Genomic DNA, 16302 nt, shown 5'->3' with positions numbered 1-16302 from the left:
CCAGCATCAACAAGTTGGGTGGACATATTAATATATTTATTCGTGTTTACCGTAAAAACATTCAATTTGAAAAAAAATGAATAAGGTAATACACCCCAATTATCATATTGGATCCAGTTGTATCAAGCTCGTTAAGCTCAAACGCTGGATAAATTCAAAAAAGGATGCGGGCATTGATCCCGATACCTCGCGCATGCTAAGCGCGCGTTCTACCATTTGAGCTAATCCCCTAATTGCTGCCTTTCCTTAAATCTTTTCCAGCAATTGTTAAAAGATAAATCCCTCTTTACGAAATTAAAAATTGAATTTCTAAGTTTGATTCGTGTAGCATGGCACCTAATTTATAGGTGTAATGCCAACATTTTCTTGAACATTCATCAAAAATTAACTCCTTTAAAAAAAAATACGTTGATTCAAAATATGTTTCATACAGCGGATCCGGAGTAAGGTTATTGCCAAAATTGACTACAATATGTGTTGTTGCGCTGGTGGTTCAGTGGTAGAATTCTCGCCTGCCACGCGGGAGACCGGGGTTCGATTCCCCGCTAGCGCATGAAATTCCCCTCGGATGCATTGTCCTAATCAATAACACCCATCCTGTGGTTTCTCTTTTGCGCTTGCTGTGCCGTACCAAAATCTTCAGAAAAAACGGGTAATTTTGAAATAAAACGATATTTTTACGTAAGGCATAGCAAGTTCCCATGTGGTCTAGTGGCTAGGATCTGGCGTTTTCACCGTCATGGCCCGGGTTTTATAATTATGGCCGGCAAAAAGAGATTACATGGCAATACAATCAACACTTGAATGCATGAGTATTATTCCAGGACACGAACACTGAAAAGGTTAGGAAGAATCGCCATTCATCGATTTGTTAAAAAGAAAATTGATATTTTGAACGAATAAAGTTGTGTCGCATTTTCGAGAATTTAATGTGTTTTTAATTGATTGAATAGGGAAAAAGTATGGAGGATGCGGGCATCGATCCCGCTACCTCGCGCATGCAAAGCGCGCGCTCTTCCATTTGAGCTAATCCCCCAGAGCCGCCGTATTGCATTCAAATCTATTGTTACAATGACACATATCTATTTTGGTTTTTTTACATTTGATTACCCAAACAAACTATTTGCGAAAACCGCAAAATGAAAGCATTATTTTCAATATATTGCAGACATACCAAGCTAACCGACAAAGTCTTTCAAATTATTTCCTGCCGAAACCCGGGATTGAACCAGGGACCTTCAGATCTTCAGTCTGACGCTCTCCCACCTGAGCTATTTCGGCATACAGCTTAAAACGTGTATTCATATTTTTCAGGCGTTTTCGATCATCCACCTAGTTCCCTTGCTGCTCACAACAACGGAGCATACTGGGCAATTTCAAAATGTCAGGTTGTTATAAATATGCATACATATATTTAATAAATTTCTACTCCACTGCCAGTATATAAATTTGACTTAGGGAAGTAAAATATTTTTCAAAATCTTTTCCATGGAACTGTCCTTCGAACCGGATTTGAACCAGTGACCTAGGGGTGTTTTGTTACTTATCTACAGTCCCCCGCTCTACCAACTGAGCTATCGAAGGCTGATAACGGCCAGCTCCTTTATTGATCAATCAATATTTGTCATACAATAGTTAATAGAATTTTGATAATATAATTAAAAACTTAGGTATGAATATTATTTTTAAAATTTTTACGAAAAACATTCAACGGAAAGCCACGGTTTTTTGAAGCATGATTTGAGATCCAAAGCACAATATTTTGGAGGATGCGGGCGTCGATCCCGCTACCTAGCGCATGCTAAGTGCGCGCTCTACCATTTGAGCTAATCCCCCAATTGCTGCCTTTTCTTAATCAATGGCTCATAGCTAACAAACTGAGTCTAAATGTCGCTAAAACGGAATTTATGATAATTGGATCTCGTCAACGGTTAATGATACACAATAATGAACAAATAAATATTGAAATTGACGGGAAGATAATCAAGAGAGTTAAAGATACGAAATCATTAGGATTACAAATTGATGAGCACCTAGTATGGGCGCGACACGTTGAAGGCATTTCCAAAAAGGTTGCGTCGGCAATTGGTGCTCTTAAAAGGATACGCCAGTTCATAGATACAAGCACTGCCCTCAAAATTTACGGAGCTTTGATTCAACCGTATTTTGATTATTGTAGTTCAGTTTGGGATGGTTTAAATATCACGTTAAATGATAAATTGCAAAAACTGCAAAATAGAGCAGCGAGAGTAATTACCAAATCTGGTTACGATGCAAGTTCCAGCGACCTTTTCACTAAACTAGGTTGGGACAATCTTTCGACACGCCGGAAAAAACACAAGGCTGTAATAATGTTCAAAATTCTTAACGATTTAACACCGAATTATCTCCGTAATTTATTTGAATTCCACAGCACAGGATACAATTTGAGAAACTCTGAAAATGCTTTATTTGTACCAAAACCGCGAACAAATTATGCTAAACGAAGTTTTAGTTATAGTGGCGCGGTGTTGTGGAATGAGTTACCTCAAAATGTATGAGCATTATGCTCTCTTAACCAATTTAAAAGGGAGATTGACAACATTTTTTCCCTATAAAACAGACTCTCGCACGGCAATCTTGTAAATCAGTTTATATAATTATCTGTATTTTAAATTGTATTGTATTGTGTTGTATTTAGTAATTTTGTCCCTAAATATCTAATGAATGTACATAATTATATAGCCCACTTTTTATACTGTAGATTTTACCGTGCTTAAATAAAGTTTTGATTGATTTTGATTGATTGATTGGAATAGATTTAACACTTAAGATTTTTCAATTCAGAGTTAATTATTGATTCAAGCTCTGTTACAGATTTTGCCGCAATACTTATATTAGTATCATCAGCAAACATTCTCGGAGAGGCTCTTTCCAGACAATTAGGCAAATCGTTAATGTAAATTAAAAACAATAGTGGCCCCAAGTTGCTACCTTGAGGCACACCACAACTTATTTTAACAGCCTCAGATAATTCACCATTTACGCAACATCTTTGGCCACGGTTGCTTAGATATGATTCAAAGAGTTTGATGCCGCTTTGGTCAACACCATATATTCTTAACTTCCGTAAGAGAATGGTGTGATCAATGGTATCAAATGCTTTTTTGAGGTCGATAAAGACCACTCCATTGAGTAGGCCATTATCTATGTTGATTGACCATTTGTCCGTTGCTTCTAATAAGGCAGTTAATGTACTGTGCAATGATCGAAAACCGGATTGAATTTTGGATATCAAATTATTAGCATTTAAATACTCATATAGCTGATCAAAAATCAGTTTTTCAAAAATCTTAGCAACACATGAAATTACGGATATTGGTCGATAGTTGTCCATATCATCTTTTCTACCTTTCTTAAAAATCGGCGTAACTCTTGCTAACTTCCATTCCGTTGGGAATATGCCAGTAGTTATAATCTTATAAATATTAGAGTTAATGATGGGGCAACGATTTCAGCTGCAAGTTTTAAAAGTTTGCAGGGTATTTTATCCAGACCTGATGCTTTCTTTTCGTTAATCGTTCTTAATTTACTACAAACTGTATTTATTGTGGGGGGTGTCAATGAGAATGTGGTTTCAGTTGGCTCAATATAAACCTCCGGTTCCACAGCAGATGGTGGTATATCAGATGCTAAGTTCTCACCTACTTTTGCAAAGTGAGAATTAAACATTTCGGCTATGTCCTTAGGCGCATTTATTGTTTCTTCGCCAATTGTAATATTAGATATGGTCTTATGACTAGAATTATTACGAGAGCTTAATTCATTAATAAGTTTCCAAGTTGACTTTGGATTGTTCTGGTTGGTCTCAAGGTTATCAGTAAAATATTGACTTTTCACTTTTTTAATTTCATTATTCGTAGAGTTCCTTAATGATTTATATTGTTGCCAAAACAATGTGTCTCCAGTCATTTTTGCTTTCTTTTTCAAAAAATCTCACTGGCGCATTTTTTGTTTTAATTGATTAGTTATCCAAGGGGACTTCTTTTTTCCAATTCTTTTTAATCTGAGTGGAGCATGTTTATCAATGCAATTAAGTAACATCCCTTTCCATCTTACCCACATTTCATTAGGTTCATTGCACAAATTTAATTCTAACCATTGCTGTTGTTTTAAATCTCCTATAAAGTTTCCTCTATGAAAATTTTTCATACTCCTTATTTCAACTAATCGCGCTTCCGCTTTCTTATTATGAACCTTATGTGTCATATAAACTAAAACATGATCATTTATGGAAAGATCAATTATACCTGAATTTATGATTTTTTTTGGGCATTTGTAACGCAAAGATCAATTAGCGTTGAGGAATATGGTGTAGTTCTAGTGGGTTCTTTAATTAGTTGTGTGAGGCCAAAAATTTCAAATATATCATTTAATTTATTAGCATTGGCTGATGTTACTCCCGGCATAAGGTCCACATTTATGTCACCTATTAAATAGAAATTAGTCATGATTCGTCAAATCTACCTTCTGTATTATTTTCTCAAAATAATCAAAGTAATACGTTGGCAGATCTGGAGGTCGATACCAAGTGCTAATTAAAAGAGATTTAGACCGAGGCTTAATTATTTCAACTGTTAAATATTCTAAATCGTCAGAGCTTAAATCATCGCAAATTTTGTAATTAAGGTTGCATCTTACATAGAAACAAACACCACCCCCATGTCTCCCATTTGTTCTCCTATCTTTCCTTACTATTTCATAGCCGGGTATATGGACTTCGTTATCTCCAATTAAAGAATCAAGCTTTGTTTCGTTAATTGAGATAACATCAATATCAGATTCTTTCATAAATATTCGAAATTCATCAATATGTGCAAAAAGGCTATTAATATTTAGTGAGGCCATAACTAGACCTTTGCCAAATGGTTTATAATTAATATTAGTGCACTTACGATTTACACTCGGTAGCACAGATTCAGACTCCCGCACAGCAGATTGGTCGTCCACACTACCTATTATTGACGTGTTCGCCAGATCATTGTTATTTGTGGGATAAGTACTCTTTTCCGCGTTATATAACGATTTGTCTAACGATGAATTATTTTCCTTGGCGTCTGTGGTATGATCATCCTCAGAAGCTCCCCCAGATGATGAAGTTCCTTCGGATAATCCTCAACAGTTGGATGTGAAAGTCGCCGAAGAAATTTGATAAAATGGACAGCCAGGAGCGCTGATCCCTTTGTATTAAGGTGTAACTTAGAGCCATTGAGGCAGGATTCGTCTATGTTCTTATTTGCGATGAATGTATATCCTTTTTTCTTGCATAGATTGTATAGTAATTTATTAGTTTCATGAATCTTTGTTGCCACGTCAATATCTCCTCTCGATATTAGGCCAGATATTGCGATTCTGGCATCTTTAAACTTGTTTTGTACTGTGGAGCTTAGATGCTTAATATTATCGCAGCATTCTTTACTCGAGTTCTGTATTAAGTTATTCGTTCCAGCGTGTATGATAACATCTGTGGGAGAGGAATGCACATGAGCTTTTTGGAATTCATTTGCTATTTCCTCAGCTCTTTTCCCAGGGTATAATTATTAACTTTCGAACTGAGCTTTTTGATATCTTGTGAGGATTAATATCCTTGATCATTGAATCTCCAATTAGTAGGATGTTTCACTTGGATTTTTGCCTTTATGAGTTGTGTTAGTGTTCTCATTCCGATGACCAGTTTCCAAGGTTTTGTCTAAAGATACTTTGCTCACAGAATCATTGGCATCGTCTTCTTGATCACTGATGCTGAGGACTTCGTACCGATTCTTTCACTCAAAAACGCTTTCAGAAGTATCTTTACTACAGCTCTTTACTTTGGTATAATCCCGTTTCTGTGTTTTGCTTCCATCATTGAGGTCTTCTTGTAGGGATCTTGCAGCTGCTCTTAAACTATCGTTCTCAGTTTCCAGTTCTTTAATTCTCTCCCTCTCCGCCGGTAGAACTTTTTCACGTTGGACCAGCTTCAGTGAGGTCATAAGACTTGATTTCTCTTCCAGCAATTGTTAAAAGATAAATCCCTCTTTACGAAATTAAAAGTTGAATTTCTAAGTTTGATTCGTGTAGCATGGCACCTAATTCATAGGTGTAAAGCTAACATTTTCTTGAACATGCATCGCATAATGAACTACTGTAAAACAAAATACGTTGATTCGAAATATTTTTCATTCAGCGTATCCGGAGTAAGGTTATTGCCGAAATTGACTACAATATGTGGCGTTACGCTGGTGGTTCAGTGGTAGAATTCTCACCTGCCACGCGGGAGACCAGGGTTCGATTCCCCGCCAGCGCATGAAATAGCCCTCGAGCTCGGATGCATTGTCCTAATCAATACGGAGCTTTAGCAGTGAGTACGAGTACGAGTACGAGATTCGTCATTCTCGTGCGTTGTTTGCTTACGCCATCAGTCAAAACTCGTAGTCGCCGGGCTTTTGAGTACGAGTTTTTTGATAAACTTCGTACTCGAAAGCCCAACGACTACGAGTTTTGACTGATGGCGTAACCAAACAACGCGCGAGAATGACGAATCTCGTACTCGTAGTCGTACTCGTAGTCACTGCTAAAGCTCGCTAATAACACCCATCCTGTGGTTTCTCTTTTGCGCTTGCTGTCTCGTACCAAAATCTTCAGAAAAAACGGGTAATTTTAAAGTAAAACGATATTGTTACGTAAGGCATAACAAGTTCCCATGTGGTCTAGTGGCTAGGATCTGGCGTTTTCACCGCCATGGCCCGGGTTCGATTCCCGGCGTGGGAAGCCCGTTTTTATAATTATGGCCGGCAAAAAGAGATTATGGCAATACAATCAACACTTGAATGAGTATTATTCCAGGACACGAACACTGACAAGGATAGGAAGAATCGCCATTCATCGAGCTTGTTAAAAAGAAAATTGATATTTTGAACGAATAAAGTTGTGTCGCATTTTCGAGAATTTAATGTGTTTTTAATTGATGAATAGGGAAAAAAATATGGAGGATGCGGGCATCGATCCCGCTACCTCGCGCATGCAAAGCGCGCGCTCTTCCATTTGAGCTAATCCCCCAGAGCCGCCGTAACGCATTGAAATCTATTGTTACAATGACACATATCTATTTTGGTTTTTTTACATTTGATTACCCAAACAAACTATTTGCGAAAACCGCAAAATGAAAGCATTATTTTCAATATATTGCAGACATACCAAGCTAACCGACATAGTCTTTCAAATTAATTCCTGCCGAAACCCTGGATTGAACCAGGGACCTTCAGATCTTCAGTCTGACGCTCTCCCACCTAAGCTATTTCGGCATACAGCTTAAAAGTGTATTCATATTCTTCAGGCGTTTTCGATCATCCACCTAGTTCACTAGCTGCACACAACAACGGAGCATACTGGGCAATTTCAAAATGTCAGGTTGTTATAAATATGCATACATATATTTAATAAATTTCTACTCCAGTGCCAGTATATAAATTTGACTTAGGGAAGTAAAATATTTTTCAAAATCTTTTCCATGGAACTGTCCTTCGAACCGGATTTGAACCAGTGACCTAGGGATGTTTGTTTACTTATCTACAGTCCCTCGCTCTACCAACCGAGCTACCGTAGGCTGATAACGGCCAGCTTCTTTATTGATCAATCAATATTTGTCATACAATAGTTATTAGAATTTTGATAATATTATTAAAAACTTAGGTATCAATAATATTTTTAAAATTTTTACGAAAAACATTCAACGGAAAGCCACGGTTTTTTGAAGCATGATTTGAGATCCAAAGCACAATCTTTTGGAGGATGCGGGCGTCGATGCCGCTACCTCGCGCATGCTAAGCGTGCGCTCTACCATTTGAGCTAATCCCCCAATTGCTGCCTTTCCTTAAATCTTTTCCAGCAATTGTTAAAAGATAAATCCCTCTTTACGAAATTAAAAATTGAATTTCTAAGTTTGATTCGTGTAGCATGGCACCTAATTTATAGGTGTAATGCCAACATTTTCTTGAACATGCATATCGCAAAATGAACTCCTTTAAAACAAAATACGTTGATTCAAAATATGTTTCATACAGCGGATCCGGAGTAAGGTTATTGCCGAAATTGACTAACATATATGTGGCGTTGCGCTGGTGGTTCAGTGGTAGAAATCTCGCCTGCCACGCGGGAGACCGGGGTTCGATTCCTCGCTAGCGCATGAAATTCCCCTCGGATGCATTGTCGTAATCAAAAACACCCATCCTGTGGTTTCTTTTTCGCCCTTGCTGTGTCGTACCAAAATCATCAGAAGAAACTGGTAATTTTGAAATAAAACGACATTGGTACGTACGGCATAGCAAGTTCCCATGTGGTCTAGTGGCTAGGATATGGCGTTTTCACCGCCATGGCCCGGGTTCGATTCACGGCGTGGGAAACCCGTTTTTTTATTATGGCCAGCGAAAAGAGATTACGGCAATACAATCAACACTTGAATGAGTATTATTCCAGGACACGAACACTGACAAGGATAGGAAGAATCGCCATTCATCGAGCTTGTTAAAAAGAAAATTGATATTTTGAACGAATAAAGTTGTGTCGCATTTTCGAGAATTTAATGTGTTTTTAATTGATGAATAGGGAAAAAAATATGGAGGCGGGCATCGATCCCGCTACCTCGCGCATGCAAAGCGCGCGCTCTTCCATTTGAGCTAATCCCCCATAGCCGCCGTAACGCATTGAAATCTATTGTTACAATGACACATATCTATTTTGGTTTTTTTACATTTGATTACCCAAACAAACTATTTGCGAAAACCGCAAAATGAAAGCATTATTTCCAACATTTTGCAGACATACCAATTAAGCTAACCGGCAATGTCTTTCAAATTAATTCCTACCGAAACCCGGGACAGAACCAGGGTCCTTCAGATCTTCAGTCCGACGCTCTCCCACCTGAGCTATTTCGGCATACAGCTTAAAACGTGTATTCATATTCTTCAGGCGTTTTCGATCATCCACCTAGTTCCCTTGCTGCACACAACAACGGAGCATACTGGGCAATTTCAAAATGTCAGGTTGTTATAAATATGTATACATATATTTAATAAATTTCTACTCCAGTGCCAGTATATAAATTTGACTTAGGGAAGTAAAATATTTTTCAAAATCTTTTCCATGGAACTGTCCTTCGAACCGGATTTGAACCAGTGACCTAGGGATGTTTGTTTACTTATCTACAGTCCCTCGCTCTACCATGCAACTGAGCTATAGAAGGCTGATAACGGCCAGCTTCTTTATTGATCAATCAATATTTGTCATACAATAGTTAATAGAATTTTGATAATATTATTAAAAACTTAGGTATGAATATTATTTTTAAAATTTTTACGAAAAACATTCAACAGAAAGCCACGCGGTGTTTTCAAGCATGATTTGAGATCCAAAGCACAATATTTTGAAGGATGCGGGCGTTGATCCCGCTACCTCGCTCATGCTAAGCGCGCGCTCTACCATTTGAGCTAATCCCCCAATTGCTGCCTTTCCTTAAATCTTTTCCAGCAATTTTTAAAGTGCATATCACCCAATTTTTTTTATTTGATAAACTAAACGTATTAATGACTAAGAATGAAGATTCAGTTTGGTTTTTGAATATTTTGTTTATTTTCATGATTATTTGAGCGTAAATAGCGTCCCTATAAGAAACTTGACCGAGCGCAGCGACAACAAGCGAGGACTGGTGCCAGTGACGTAGCGCGAGGAACTCGTGTTTGGATGCCAAGTAGATATACTATATCGATACTATACTATTTGGCATAAATTCTTAATACATTTTTGAAGAATTTGCGCAAATTTTACATAAGAAATGTCCACAGCGACTTCTGATTCTGAGAATGACTCAATTCCCGACGATGACTCGGATTATAACTATTATCCTGGTAAATATACCATTATTGAATCGGAAATTATGCAAGCTTCTGATGATGGCGAAAATGAACAACAAACAAGCTCTGCTGAAGTTGGACCGTATTCTAACGAGCCTATTGCAGACGAAGAATGGTTAGAGGCTTACCGAAAAAGACAAAAAGAGAAAGAGCAAAGATTGGCAAATTTAAAGGATCGTCTCGCCGGAAAAGAAAGCCTTAGTAACTGGTATGTGAAATTCCCAAAGATGGGAACATATTCATTCTTATATATTTCAGGCAGATTTCTCTCTTTGTATATTATAGCGGTTGAAATTTTGTTTTGAGATATGTGACCACAAAGACACAACTATTGTTATTAATTGATAGGTGCTCTTGTGGTAATTGCTCTACAGCATTTTTGGAAAATGAAAATGAATGTGTGTGTTGTAAAGACTTTGATAGATGTGTGGAGTCCTTGTCAGACGAATGGGTAATTCAAGACATGTCTACTGCCCCAGAGTGTATTACACTACATCCGGCATTTTCCACTGTTTGCCTCGATAGATGGTCATTAAGATTATCAGCATCAAAGTACAGAACAATCGATAGGCAGTGTTATCGACAAACTGGTTCAGAGGAGGCGTAAGTAATATTTTACTTATATACCATTCCTTTGGTGCTAGCATTATTAGGTAAAGGTCAAGCAAAAGAAATGTAAATTATGGTTAATGTGATCCTATTTTTTTATATCTGTAGGTTCATGAGAAGTGTAGCATACCGCGAGTTTATTCATCTTGTGTATGACCGTGTTGGAAAAATGCGAATTCCTCTTCCTGCATGTGCATATCATGCAATAAGATCTAAATTTCAACCAAAGGACAGTAAAGAGCATTTTGTTGGTTTCCAGGATGATGACATGGATGATTAATTAAGTATTTATAATTATTCAAAAGCTTGTATAAATATAGATATTTATTTAAAAAATCAGGTCTGCATATTTTTTGGGCAATCTTTTACATATTTATGTCCTTTCATGGGATTTCTGCATGTTCTGCAACGCTTTAATGGCTGGGGATTCCTTGCTGAGGTTTCTGTCTCTGCATTCACTAAAACAAACATTAAACTCATTAAAACCCACCACTTTTTCAAGGTGGACTAAGATTGCTTGTTGTTAGTGCTGGTAAAACACAATCATAATGGGGCGAGCTGGGTTTCCAATCTCAATATGAAAATCTACATATAGATTCCTGAAAGTGATATACCTTGAATAGTCCTTGGAACCTCTTGCACAACCATTGATTTTCTCTTCTCCCGTGCTGCTGTTGCTTCACACCTCGGCTGTTTTTGAAGCATAGTGTTCATTGGAGCTGGTGTCATGATTTCCAGCTCCTTTCTAGCTTTCTAGCTTCTCAAAATCATCGGCCCGAAAATGCTGCGAGCAAAGTCTGGAGTTTGGCGTTGGCGACCATTTTGCACGCTTTGTTCGAACAAAAGCAATCCAAATTCTCCGTCTTTTTTTCTCCAAATCGTTATCTTCGGGGAATTTATGAAGGCCAATGTTGTTCGAAGGGTCTGGAAGATTTGAACAACCGCCAGCTACACATCTATTAGGCATATTTTCGCGTAAGATGTGAAATAATATGTATAGCGCCGTATATGTAAATACAAGATGCGAAATGAAGGTTCCTCGCGCTACGTCACAAGACCCAGGCCCTCGACACTCATTTTGCTCGGTCTAAATTTGGAAGCTATCCAGAATCGCTATATTTATTGTAATTTAGGCTCCCAGAACGTATCAAAAGCAACGCAATAGAGGTTCGTTTTAAAAAAATATGATTATTAGAGGGGTTTACTTCTTGTTTATCAAATAAAAAAAATTGGGTGATATGCACTTTAAAAGATAAATCCCTCTTTACGAAATTAAAATTGAATTTCTAAGTTTGATTCGTGTAGCATGGCACCTAATTTATAGGTGTAATGCCAACATTTTCTTGAACATGCATATCGCAAAATGAACTCCTTTAAAACAAAATACGTTGATTCAAAATATGTTTCATACAGCGGATCCGGAGTAAGGTTATTGCCGAAATTGACTACAATATGTGGCGTTGCGCTGGTGGTTCAGTGGTAGAATTCTCGCCTGCTACGCGGGAGACCGAGGTTCGATTCCCCGCTAGCGCATGAATTTCCCCTCGGATGCATTGTCCTAATCAATAACACCCATCCTATGGTTTCTTTTTCGCGCTTGCTGTGTCGTACCAAAATCATTAGAAGAAACGGGTAATTTTGAAATAAAACGACATTGGTACGTAAGGCATAGCAAGTTCCCATGTGGTCTAGTGGCTAGGATATGGCGTTTTCACCGCCATGGCCCGGGTCCGATTCCCGGCGTGGGAAACCCGTTTTTTTATTATGGCCGGCAAAAAGAGATTACGGCAATATAATCAACACTTGAATGAGTATTATTCCAGGACACGAACACTGACAAGGATAGGAAGAATCGCCATTCATCGAGCTTGTTAAAAAGAAAATTGATATTTTGAACGAATAAAGTTGTGTCGCATTTTCGAGAATTTAATGTGTTTTTAATTGATTGAATAGGGGAAAAAATATGGAGGATGCGGGCATCGATCCCGCTACCTCGCGCATGCAAAGCGCGCGCTCTTCCATTTGAGCTAATCCCCCAGAGCCACCGTAACGCATTGAAATCTATTGTTACAATGACACATATCTATTTTGTTTTTTTTTACATTTGATTACCCAAACAAACTATTTGCGAAAACCGCAAAATGAAAGCATTATTTTCAATATTTTGCAGACATACCAATAAGCTAACCGGCAACGTCTTTCAAATTAATTCCTGCCGAAACCCGGGATTGAACCAGGGACCTTCAGATCTTCAGTCTGACGCTCTCCCACCTGAACTATTTTGGCATACAGCTTAAAACGTGTATTCATATTTCAGGCGTTTTCGATCATCCACCTAGTTCCCTTGCCGCACACAAACACGGAGCATACTGGGCAATTTCAAAATGTCAGGTTGTTATAAATATGCATACATATATTTAATAAATTTCTACTCCTCTGCCAGTGTATAAATTTGACTTAGGGAAGTAAAATATTTTTCAAAATCTTTTCCATGGAACTGTCCTTCGAACGGGATTTGAACCAGTGACCTAGGGATGTTTGTTTACTTATCTACAGTCCCCCGCTCTACCAACTGAGCTATAGAAGGCTGATAACGGCCAGCTTCTTTATTGATCAATCAATATTTGTCATACAATAGTTAATAGAATTTTGATAATATTATTAAAAACTTAGGTAGGAATATTATTTTTAAAATTTTTACGAAAAACATTCAACGGAAAGCCACGCGGTGTTTTGAAGCATGATTTGAGATCCAAAGCACAATATTTTGGAGGATGCGGGCGTCGATCCCGCTACCTCGCGCATGCTAAGCGCGCGCTCTACCATTTGAGCTAATCCCCCAATTGCTGCCTTCCTTAAATCTTTTCAGCAATTGTTAAAAGATAAATCCCTCTTTACGAAATTAAAAATTGAATTTCTAAGTTTGATTCGTGTAGCATGGCACCTAATTTATAGGTGTAATGCCAACATTTTCTTGAACATGCATATCGCAAAATGAACTCCTTTAAAACAAAATAAGTTGAATCAAAATATGTTTCATACAGCGGATCCAGAGTAAGCTTATTGCCGAAATTGACTACAATATGTGGCGTTGCGCTGGTGGTTCAGTGGTAGAATTCTCGCCTGCCACGCGGGAGACCGGGGTTCGATTCCCCGCTAGCGCATGAATTCCCCCTCGGATGCATTGTCCTAATCAATAACCCCCATCCTATGGTTTCTTTTTCGCGCTTGCTGTGTCGTACTAAAATCATCAGAAGAAACGGGTAATTTTGAAGTAAAACGACATTTTTACGTAAGGCATAGCAAGTTCCCATGTGGTAGTGGCTAGGATATGGCGTTTCACCGTCATGGCCCGGGTTCGATTCCCGGCGTGAGAAACCGTTTTTTTATTATGGCCGGCAAAAAGAGATTACGCGCAATACAATCAACACTGAATGAGTATTATTCCAGGACACGAAACACTGACAAGGAAAGGAAGAATCGCCATTCATCGAAGCTTGTTAAAAAAGAAAATTGTTATTTGAACGAATAAAGTTGTGTCGCATTTTCAAGAATTTAATGTGTTTTTAATTGATGAATAGGGGAAAAAATATGGAGGATGCGGGCATCGATCCCGCTACCTCGCGCATGCAAAGCGCGCGCTCTTCCATTTGAGCTAATCCCCCAGAGCCGCCGTAAAGCATTGAAATAATTGTTGCAATGACACATATCTATTTTGTTTTTTTTTCATTTGATTACCCAAACAAACTATTTGCGAAACCGCAAAATGAAAGCATTATTTTCAATATTTTGCAGACATACCAATTAAGCTAGCCGGCAATGTCTTTCAAATTAATTCCTGCCGAAACCCGGGACAGAACCAGGGACCTTCAAATCTTCAGTCTGACGCTCTCCCACCTGAGCTATTTCGCCATACAGCTTAAAACGTGTATTCATATATTCTTCAGGCGTTTTCGATCATCCACCTAGTTTCCTTGCTGCACACAACAACGGAGCATACTGGGCAGTTTCAAAATGTCAGGTTGTTATAAATATGCTACATATATTTAATAAATTTCTACTCCATTGCCAGTATAAAATTTGACTTAGGAAGTAAAATATTTTTCAAAATCTTTTCCATGGAACTGTCCTTCGAACCGGATTTGAACCAGTGACCTAGGGATGTTTGTTTACTTATCTACAGTCCCCCGCTCTACCAACTGAGCTATAGAAGGCTGATAACGGCCAGCTTCTGCATTGATCAATCAATATTTGTCATACAATAGTTAATAGAATTTTGATAATATTATTAAAAACTTAGGTATGAATATTATTTTTAAAATTTTTACGAAAACATTCAACGTAAAGCCACGCGGTGTTTTGAAGCATATTTGAGATCCAAAGCACATATTTTGGAGGATGCGGGCGTCGATCCCGCTACCTAGCGCATGCTAAGCGCGCGCTCTACCATTTGAGCTAATCCCCTAATTGCTGCCTTTCCTTAAATCTTTTCGAGCAATTGTTAAAAGATAAATCCCTCTTTACGAAATTAAAAATTGAATTTCTAAGTTTGATTCGTGTAGCATGGCACCTAATTTATAGGTGTAATGCCAACATTTTCTTGAACATTCATCGCAAAATGAACTCCTTTAAAACAAAATACGTTGATTCAAAATATGTTTCATACAGCGGATCCGGAGTAAGGTTATTGCCAAAATTGACTACAATATGTGGCGTTGCGCTGGTGGTTCAGTGGTAGAATTCTCGCCTGCCACGGGAGACCGGGGTTGATTCCCCGCTAGCGCATGAATTTCCCCTCGGATGCATTGTCCTAATCAATAACCCCCATCCTGTGGTTTCTTTTCGCGCTTGCTGTGTCGTACCAAAATCATCAGAAGAAACGGGTAATTTTGAAATAAAACGACATTGGTGCGTAAGGCCCGGGCCTGGGTTCGATTCCCGGCGTGGGAAACCCGTTTTTTGTGGGTAGCGCGCATGCGCGGCTAACCACTATGTACTGAAAAGTGTCCGCGTCCGTCTAAATGTCCACATCTTCGGAAATCGTCGGATAAGTGAACAGATCACGAGTGATCACGATTCACTGTCACAATTATGAACTATTAGTGTTTGTTGACATCTTCGATGATTGTCGGATGACCGAAACGAACTAACATGATGCACACCACTAACAGCTGCAATTGCACGATTTCTGGAATTCGGGAACATTATTATTGATTCGAAGTAATTTTGCATGGAGGAACATATTTATTGATTCGTAAGTACTTTTGGCATGCTATTTATTATCCATATATAATTGTATATGATTTCCAAAGGTAACACAGCATAAGTATTAAACTTGCTTATATCGCCCATTTCATTTGTTGATTAATTTCAAATAGTTAAATTTAAAAACGTTTGGGCTAAACCATAATAGATTTTAGGCCTATGGATATTAAAATGGTTTGTATTGTAAAACAGAGCGGATATTGATACACCCTGCATATTTAATACCTTGTATATATTTATGACTTGTACATACATGGAAATGTTAATATGCACACATTTGTATTTTTTGAATATGAAATATTTATATTCCATTTTGCTTCAAAAATATCAAAATATTAAATGCTAAATTATGCTTCTGTAAACACTAAAATTGAGCAAAGGAATTCTGCTTAAATTCACAAATAGCATGTCGAAGCAGTGGAACAGCGATACAACAGAACATATTGATTTATAACAAGATCTCAAGGTTTAGTTTCTTTATAATATTTGGATGAAACTGGCA

General features: G+C 38.0%; 21 non-coding genes across 21 annotated transcripts; 8 read left to right on the top strand and 13 right to left on the bottom strand.

Annotated features, from left to right (window-relative positions):
• Positions 1-482: 482 nt before the first annotated feature.
• Positions 483-553, top strand: Trnag-gcc. Its single transcript has one exon. It is a non-coding gene; the product is annotated as a tRNA-Gly (tRNA).
• Positions 554-963: 410 nt separating this feature from the next.
• Trnaa-ugc lies at positions 964-1036 on the bottom strand. Its single transcript has one exon. It is a non-coding gene; the product is annotated as a tRNA-Ala (tRNA).
• A 172-nt stretch (positions 1037-1208) lies between these two features.
• On the bottom strand, positions 1209-1281 carry Trnaf-gaa. Its single transcript has one exon. It is a non-coding gene; the product is annotated as a tRNA-Phe (tRNA).
• Positions 1282-1497: 216 nt separating this feature from the next.
• On the bottom strand, positions 1498-1584 carry Trnay-gua. Its single transcript is given in 2 exon segments — positions 1498-1533; positions 1548-1584. It is a non-coding gene; the product is annotated as a tRNA-Tyr (tRNA).
• A 4670-nt stretch (positions 1585-6254) lies between these two features.
• On the top strand, positions 6255-6325 carry Trnag-gcc. Its single transcript has one exon. It is a non-coding gene; the product is annotated as a tRNA-Gly (tRNA).
• Positions 6326-6717: 392 nt separating this feature from the next.
• On the top strand, positions 6718-6789 carry Trnae-uuc. The gene has a single exon. It is a non-coding gene; the product is annotated as a tRNA-Glu (tRNA).
• A 215-nt stretch (positions 6790-7004) lies between these two features.
• On the bottom strand, positions 7005-7077 carry Trnaa-ugc. Its single transcript has one exon. It is a non-coding gene; the product is annotated as a tRNA-Ala (tRNA).
• A 172-nt stretch (positions 7078-7249) lies between these two features.
• Positions 7250-7322, bottom strand: Trnaf-gaa. Its single transcript has one exon. It is a non-coding gene; the product is annotated as a tRNA-Phe (tRNA).
• A 215-nt stretch (positions 7323-7537) lies between these two features.
• On the bottom strand, positions 7538-7624 carry Trnay-gua. The gene is given in 2 exon segments: positions 7538-7573; positions 7588-7624. It is a non-coding gene; the product is annotated as a tRNA-Tyr (tRNA).
• A 508-nt stretch (positions 7625-8132) lies between these two features.
• On the top strand, positions 8133-8203 carry Trnag-gcc. Its single transcript has one exon. It is a non-coding gene; the product is annotated as a tRNA-Gly (tRNA).
• Positions 8204-8347: 144 nt separating this feature from the next.
• Positions 8348-8419, top strand: Trnae-uuc. The gene has a single exon. It is a non-coding gene; the product is annotated as a tRNA-Glu (tRNA).
• Positions 8420-9168: 749 nt separating this feature from the next.
• Positions 9169-9259, bottom strand: Trnay-gua. The gene is given in 2 exon segments: positions 9169-9204; positions 9219-9259. It is a non-coding gene; the product is annotated as a tRNA-Tyr (tRNA).
• A 2738-nt stretch (positions 9260-11997) lies between these two features.
• On the top strand, positions 11998-12068 carry Trnas-gcu. The gene has a single exon. It is a non-coding gene; the product is annotated as a tRNA-Ser (tRNA).
• Positions 12069-12212: 144 nt separating this feature from the next.
• On the top strand, positions 12213-12284 carry Trnae-uuc. Its single transcript has one exon. It is a non-coding gene; the product is annotated as a tRNA-Glu (tRNA).
• Positions 12285-12499: 215 nt separating this feature from the next.
• Positions 12500-12572, bottom strand: Trnaa-ugc. The gene has a single exon. It is a non-coding gene; the product is annotated as a tRNA-Ala (tRNA).
• A 176-nt stretch (positions 12573-12748) lies between these two features.
• On the bottom strand, positions 12749-12821 carry Trnaf-gaa. The gene has a single exon. It is a non-coding gene; the product is annotated as a tRNA-Phe (tRNA).
• Positions 12822-13035: 214 nt separating this feature from the next.
• On the bottom strand, positions 13036-13122 carry Trnay-gua. The gene is given in 2 exon segments: positions 13036-13071; positions 13086-13122. It is a non-coding gene; the product is annotated as a tRNA-Tyr (tRNA).
• Positions 13123-13303: 181 nt separating this feature from the next.
• Trnaa-agc lies at positions 13304-13376 on the bottom strand. Its single transcript has one exon. It is a non-coding gene; the product is annotated as a tRNA-Ala (tRNA).
• A 252-nt stretch (positions 13377-13628) lies between these two features.
• Trnag-gcc lies at positions 13629-13699 on the top strand. Its single transcript has one exon. It is a non-coding gene; the product is annotated as a tRNA-Gly (tRNA).
• Positions 13700-14127: 428 nt separating this feature from the next.
• Trnaa-ugc lies at positions 14128-14200 on the bottom strand. Its single transcript has one exon. It is a non-coding gene; the product is annotated as a tRNA-Ala (tRNA).
• Positions 14201-14662: 462 nt separating this feature from the next.
• Positions 14663-14749, bottom strand: Trnay-gua. Its single transcript is given in 2 exon segments — positions 14663-14698; positions 14713-14749. It is a non-coding gene; the product is annotated as a tRNA-Tyr (tRNA).
• Positions 14750-16302: the final 1553 nt, after the last annotated feature.

Source organism: Dendronephthya gigantea, unplaced genomic scaffold (genome assembly GCF_004324835.1).
Source record: "Dendronephthya gigantea isolate DGI-Jeju-01 unplaced genomic scaffold, DenGig_1.0 000108F, whole genome shotgun sequence".
Classification (NCBI taxonomy): Eukaryota; Metazoa; Cnidaria; class Anthozoa; order Malacalcyonacea; family Nephtheidae; genus Dendronephthya; species Dendronephthya gigantea.
Note: the sequence above shows the minus strand (reverse complement) of the source record. Positions and strands in the feature narration are given on the sequence as shown.